The 7,555-nt window shown below is 37.5% G+C and overlaps 1 pseudogene; it reads right to left on the bottom strand.

Moving 5' to 3' along the window:
• Nucleotides 1-5,306: 5,306 nt before the first annotated feature.
• Nucleotides 5,307-5,666, bottom strand: LOC143596365 (putative mitochondrial protein AtMg00820 pseudogene; annotated as a pseudogene).
• Nucleotides 5,667-7,555: the final 1,889 nt, after the last annotated feature.

Here is a 7,555-nt window from a genome sequence, read left to right as displayed (position 1 = left end):
GTTTGTGATTAAGAAGGCGAAGGATCTCAACAGGTTAACTCTGTCAGAAGTAATGGCAATCATCAAAGCTTGTGACATGGATGGCAAGCAGCTTGCCATAAATCATGCAAATTCCTACAATGCAGCCGGCTACAGTGTTGCCTCTAACAATGCTCTCATTTCGCAAGACAAATTCTCAGTGTTTAAGTCTTCTCAGGGGCTGTAAACTCCACCGCACCAGTCTCAGAATAACTTTTCTATGTTTAAGTCTGCTCAGGGTCAATTCACTCAGGCACCACCACAACCAACTCCCGTGTTCTTTCCTCAACCTGTTCAAGAATCTGCTTATGTTTCTAAGCCCCAACCATCTGCTGCACCTTCCAGTCAGTCTCCCAATCAGATTCCTCTATATCAAAGGAGACTCAAGAAAACATCGCTTTACTGGCAAGATTCATGAATTGCTACAATGCATTTCTTGCTGGAGATCTGGTTCAATGAGTTGTAGCTGCTGAGTTGGATCAAATCCATCCTGATGATGTGGAGGAAATGGATATCTGTTGGCAAATCGCCATGGAAATTTTTCGCGCGAAGAAATCTACAAAGAGAACGGGCAGAAACAATTGGAATGTGCCAGCTAATCAGAAGGTGGGATTTAACAAAGATACTACGAGGTTCTACAACTGTCATGAGCTAGGTCATTTTGCTCGTGAATGCACTAACCCAGCTAAGGAAGGAAACAGAGAAAGGGCACTTGTCCCAGCGGGAAATGCAAGATGAGAAAATGTAACAAGTACATGTGAAGGTTAACGAGGTTTGGTAGCTCAGCAATTCTCTTGGAATGATTATATGGCTGCTCTCAGCATCTATAATCAGATTGCAAACTTTGTCCGAACTTAAGTTGCTGAAGGAGAGAATGTTGCTGAGGAACAAGCGAAGGAACTTCAATTTGCTTTCATAGCCTTCACTCCTTCCAGCTCATCCGAGGTAAGTTCCGAATTATGTTCACAAGCTTGTATTAATAAAGTAGATTTATACAAATCTCACAATAGTAACTTGCTTAGAGAAATGGAAGGAATAAAATCTGAAAATTTCAATCTTAAGAAAACCGAGAAATCTTTCAAGGATAAAATTGAGGCATTTCTAAACTTCAATATGATTTTAGTATAAAATGTTGTCACCACTTAGATGCCAAACAGAAAATTACTGATTTAACTGCTGAATTGGAAGCCTGTAAGTTAGAAATCATTTAGCTAACTAATAAATTTGAAAGAGCAGAACTAGTCTTTAAGAAATTCGATGGCTCCAGTGCTCTTGGTAACTCCATGATTGAAAATAATTATGGTGGAAAGAAAACTCAGGTGAGGGTATAGGGTACAATGTCGAACCCCCTCCATACAACGACAACTGCATTGGTCTTCCTGTTACCAAAGAGTAGGAAGAAAAGTAAAAAACATGCAGTATGATAAATCAGCTAAAAATGACAAATGTGCTCCTCGTTCAGTAAAAGTTGTTGAATCAACATCAGGGGAGAATGATACTAATGTGTTTGCTTCACGTGCAGATGAAGTAATTGCTGAGGATTGGACTGATGAGGATGATGACTTATCTGTTTTGAATAATAAAGACATCAGCTCTAATGTTCCTTTAAATTTACCTGTTTTGAATTCTATTGCTTCAAATGTTTGTGTGGACTCTGTTTTTTAGAGCAAGGACAATTGTGTGGTTGATTCTTCTAAAACTTTGAAATCTGGTGGTGTGTCTTTGAATAAATTTGTTAAAACTAAAAATTCTAATAAATATTCATCACCTATATTTGTTAAAGATTGAAGCTCAAATGTTCACAATTGTGATAAATCAAGCAATAAGTCTGATGTTAGGTACCAAACGAGGCAAACTAGTTCTTACAACAGATCAAGACCAGGAGCAGTCCACAATGATTTTTTTGTTAAACGTCAAACATCTTTTAACTGTGGCACTCCTGGTCATATTGCTATAAATTGTTCACACGGTCCATACGTCCCATATTATGGATATTATCAGAGGTATATGCCTCGAAATACCCCTCAAAATAAATCAAGGTATCATGAGGCAAATCCCTCTGATGATGATTGGAAAAGAAACAAGGCTGATAGGTTTAGTCGTCATCAGACCAAGCCTAACATTTTTCGGAAAAGTGTTAGAAACTTTGCCTCGGTGTCAAGAACCAAGTTGGTCTCTGGACCGAAACAAGTTTGGAAGTCAAAGTCATATGTGTCTTCCGCTCACAAACCAGAGACTAAGTAATATATTCATACAAATAACAAAGCTTTTAAAACAAGATATGAATGGTTGTCTAAATCTCAGGTGATCAAGCTATCAAGTTCAATCTTAGATACTTGGGAAGATATGTCATGGCAACCCGTGACAAGTTTAGATAAATCAGGTTTACTCATCATTACTATGGACTGGATACCAAAAACTAACTAATCTTGCACATTGTGCAGGAATAGCTATGGAGGACTATCATCACACCTTGGTATGTTGATAGTGGCTGTTCCCGACAAATGCATGAGACATCTGCCAACTACACGACATTCAAATCTTTAACGGTGGATATGTTTCCTTTGAGGGAGGAGAAAAGGGGAAGACTACTCAGAAGGGTACTGTAAGTAATGGTCTTCTAAAATTTGAAAATGTTAATTTCGTTCTTGAGTTGAAGCACAGTCTGCTCAGTGTCTCGTAGATCTGTGATAAAGACTTTTCAACCCATTTTACTAACAAAGGGTGTTTAATCTTAAAACCTGGTATCATCATACCAGAAGATTGGATTCTTGTTCGATCACAGAGAAAAGATAATGTTTACGTGATCGATATGAACAAAAATGTTCCTGATGAATCACATGTTTATTTTCAAAGGTGTCAGAACATAATGCCATGCTTTGGTAACGTCATCTTGGTCATGCAAACATTAAAAATTTAAATCGTCTTGCTAAAAACGACTTGGTGCGTGGTTTACCTGTCAAGGATTTTGTTACTATGGAGAAATGTGTGGCTTGTGCTTTGGGTAAACACAATCGTAAATCTCACAAGCCAAAACTTGTTAATACAATTTCATCAATTTTTCAATTGCTGCATATGGATCTTTTCGGTCCAGTTCATGTTTTGAGTCTTTCTCGCAGATCTTATTGTCTAGTTATTAGTGATGACTACTCACGTTTCACTTGGGTGTTTTTCTTGTCAAATAAGAGTGAGACTGCAGAATTGATAAAACGCTTTGTGGTGCTTATGGAGAACCAACTCAATATAAAGCTGAAGGGTATTTGTTATGACAACGACACAGAATTCAAGAACTCAACACTGAATTAATTTTGTGCCGAAAAGGAGGTGCTTCGACTATACAGTTCAACTCGGACACCGCAACAAAATGGAGTTGTTGAGAGAAGGAACAAGTCTCTTATCGAGGCGGCAAGAACTATGTTGTGTGATTCAAAGCTGCCTTTGTTCTTCTGGGTAGAGGTTGTTATCACGACATGTTATGTTCAAAATCGAGTGCTGATCAACAAATCTCAGATGAAGACTCTGTATGAGATTGTTTATGGTTACAAGCCCACGGTTTCACATTTAAAAGCTTTTGGGTGTCCATTTACTCTGCTGAATCTTGAAACGACTCCAAAGTTTGGAGCCAAAGCTGATGATTGTTACTTTGTTGGATATGCTGGTCGTACATCCTACAGAGTTTACAACAAGTCAACGAAGCAGATAGTGGAATCTTATGACGTGCGCTGGCTAGAATAAAATGAGACTGATGCTCGTGTCGGTCCCAACTGGTTATTTGATTATACTGAACTTGTTAAGCCTTTTAATGTGTTTCCAGTTGTCGATACAAATATTTCGGGTGCTGGTGCTTCAAATTCTATTGATGAAGAAGAAGACATACCTACTGACTCTCATATGTCTCCAGTGCTGGGTATTGATCCTTCAAAATCAATGGATACTACTCAGCCGTTGTCAGCTAGTCAACAAGAAAATGTTACCGAAACTGTGTCTTCACTAGCGCCTCCAGTCGATGCTTCATCAGTTGAGGGGGAGAGTACGATTCGTCAAATTTTGGAAGCACTCTATTCCCAGATGTCATACCAATTGAATACATTGCCAGTACTTTGTACTCACACAGTACGGCGACATCTGGATGGAAAGAACCCACTTTCTGAAATCCTTGAAGATCCAACTAATTTTCCCTCTACCAGCTCTGTTCCAGGTCATTCAATTCCGACAAGAATCCAATGAGATCATCCAATTGACAATGTCTTAGGTTCTCTTGAACATCCAATTGACAATGTCTAACACCCAGGTGTCTTGACTTTCCATTATACATATGACTATAAGCTTTAGCCAGTGTTGCTGCACTATCACACCTGATAGATATGGGTGATATCGGCTTAGGCCATAATGGAATCTCATAAATCAGGTTCTTTAGCCATTCAGCGTCCTTACCAGCAGCTGCTAGAGCTACAAATTCAGATTCCATAGTTGAATTTGTGATGCAAGTCTGTTTCTTTGAGGCCCATGATATAGCTCCTCCACCAAGGAGAAATACCCAACCATTTGTAGAAGAGTGGTCTTCTATATTTGTTATCCAGCTTGCATCAGAATAACCTTCTATAATTGAAGGGAAACCTGAATAGGTAAACCCATAATTTTATAGTTCCCTTTAGATATTGTAGCAGCCTATTTACTGTCTGCCAGTGTTGTGTACTTGGGTTACTGGTAAATCTACTCAGTTTTCCAACTGCGTATGCTATATCAGGTCTTGTGCTAATCATAGCATACATCAAACATCCAATAGCTTTTGCATACTGAAGCTGAGAGACAGAATTTCCTTTATTAGGCAAGAGTTTGATGTTTGAATCAATAGGAGTAGTTACTGGAGAACAATCCCAATGATTGAATTTCTTTAACACCTTCTCAATGTAATGAGTTTGTGTCAAGGAAATACCAGAGTTATTTCTCTTTATCCTTATTCCTAGAATAACATTTGCCTCCCCTAGATCCTTCATATCAAAATTAGATGACAACAAGTTCTTTTTCTCATCAATATGTACTTGATCAGTACCGAAAATAAGCATGTCATCCACATACAGATATATGATGACTCCCCTTCCCAAGGAATCAAATCTACTATAAACACACTTATCAGCTTGGTTCAAATGGAACCCGTTGGACATAATCACCTCATCAAATTTCTGATGCCATTTCTTAGGTGCTTGTTTTAGACCGTACAATGATTTGATGAGCTTACACACCTTATGCTCATTTTCAGGCAAGGTAAAGCCCTCTGGTTGCTTTATTTACACTTCCTCTTCTAGATCACCATTTAAGAAAGCAGTCTTCATATCCATTTGATGAATTATCAAATTGTGAATAGAAGCAAGTGCAATTAATAATCTTATGGTGGATATTCTAGCAATAGGTGCATAGGTGTCAAAGAAGTCGATCCCCTCCTTTTGTTTAAAGCCTTGGATGACCAGTCTTGCTTTAAATTTATCAATACTGCCATCCACCTTCATTTTTCTCTTGAAGATCCATTTACAACCCAATGGTTTACATCCAGGTGGTAAGTCAGTCAGTTTCCAAGTATTATTCTGCATAATAGTGTCCATTTCATCTTGAATAGCCTCTTTCCAAAATGCGACATCTCTTGAAGCCATAGCTTCTTTATAACTTCTTGGATCCTCTTCAATATTGTAGCAATACTGAAAATGAGGCTCAACGTCATTTCTTGATCCCTCCACCAGGTATAGGTGAAAATCAGGACCAAAAGACTTTGCCTTCCTTGTTCTAACACTTTTCCTTGGTTCTGATGGAATACTAGCGTTATCAACACCATCTAACGTTTCTTCTAGACCATTTGGATCAACATTGTTGTTATTAGATGCATTCATAACAGAGTTGGTGACCCTACTATAGAGATTTTGATTAATGCCCTGGGTCTAGGCATTGATGTGAATCTTTCCTCGTCAAATATTGCATCTCTAGATTCTATAACAGTATTTACTGACACCAGTCATTTGGTTCTAAGACATAGAACCTATAATCTTTTGAGTTTTCAGCGTATCCAATGAATATGCAATCAATTCCCCTTTCACCCAGATTCTTTCTTTTGGGTTCAGTAAGACGTACCACTGCCCTACAACCCACACCTTTAAATAATATAGGTTAGGAGATTTTCCTTTCCATAGCTCATAAGGTGTCATTTTATTTTTATTGTTTGGGGTTCTATTAAGAATACAACAAGCCGTTAGCATTGCTTCTCCCCAAAAACCATCACTTAAGCTCGAGTAAGACAATAGGGAATTGATCATTTCTTTTAATGTTCTATTTTTTCTTTCAGCGACACCATTCTGTTGTGGTGTATAAGGCGCTGTGGTTTGATGAATTATACCAGTAGATTGGGAATATACCGGGTCATAGTATTCACCTCCTCGGTCTGTTCTAAGTGTTTATATAAAAATCACGTGAAACAACTCAACTTCTTGTTTAAAAATTTTAAATTTGTCTAATGCTTTATCCTTGGTATGAACTAAAAACACGTAACAATATCTAGTAGCATCGTCAATAAATGTCACAACATATTTTTTATTACCTAAATATGGTGTATTATGATAATCACACAAATCTGAATGAATAAGTTCTAATTTACTAGACATTCTTTTAACATTTTAAATGGTTTTTTAGTGATCTTTGTTAGATTACATGTGTGACATTTATTGTTATGCATATCAAAAGCCGAAATAAGATTCATTTTAGACATTTCTACCATCCTAAAATAATTAACGTGGCCTAAACGAGCATGCCATAATTTATAAGTTTTGTCAATCGGGTCGCTAGATTTTGATGTCATACATACGGATTCATATGTAAAAGGAACATGAATATTTAATTTAAACATTCAATTACATAAATAGCCAATGCCAACAAACATCCCATATTTAGATAATACATACTTATCGGATTCTGTAACTTGTTTGAACCCATTACAGTTTAATACAATCCCGGATATTAAATTCTTTCGAATTCCCAGTACATAAAGTACATTATCTAATACAAGTTTCTTTCAAGAAGTAAACATAATAGTAACACTTCCTACGCCCTTGATGGGTTCGGTGGCTACATTTCCCATTCGCAATACCGAATTATCTTCAATAGACCTAAAATTCTCGCACCACTTCAGGTCTTTACAAAGATGGATAATAGCCCCGGAATCCACCCACCACGCCACTGAGTCATCCTGCACATACAGTGATTTAGTCACGTAAGACACATAATATATGTTGGAATTATAATATGGAATATTATTTGAAACAAAGTCAACCGAAACGGTAAAAGAATTACCTGTTTGACTCGGCGGGTTTTTGGTCCCGCTTGTTCCAGCAACATCTGAGATTTATTTCCATCTTTCGGTTTTAAGCGATAATCTCGCCTGAAATGCCTCGGTTTCCCGCAATTCCAGCAACCCGGTTTTTGTTTTCTATTAAAATCAGAAAATTTTCCTTTAAACTTGCGTTTTCCTTTCTGATTTTAATTAAACTTCTTTGGC

This window comes from Bidens hawaiensis, unplaced genomic scaffold, assembly GCF_021521415.1.
Source record: "Bidens hawaiensis isolate Kalapana, Puna unplaced genomic scaffold, B.hawaiensis_p1.1 tig00046289_1, whole genome shotgun sequence".
Classification (NCBI taxonomy): Eukaryota; Viridiplantae; Streptophyta; class Magnoliopsida; order Asterales; family Asteraceae; genus Bidens; species Bidens hawaiensis.
Note: the sequence above shows the minus strand (reverse complement) of the source record. Positions and strands in the feature narration are given on the sequence as shown.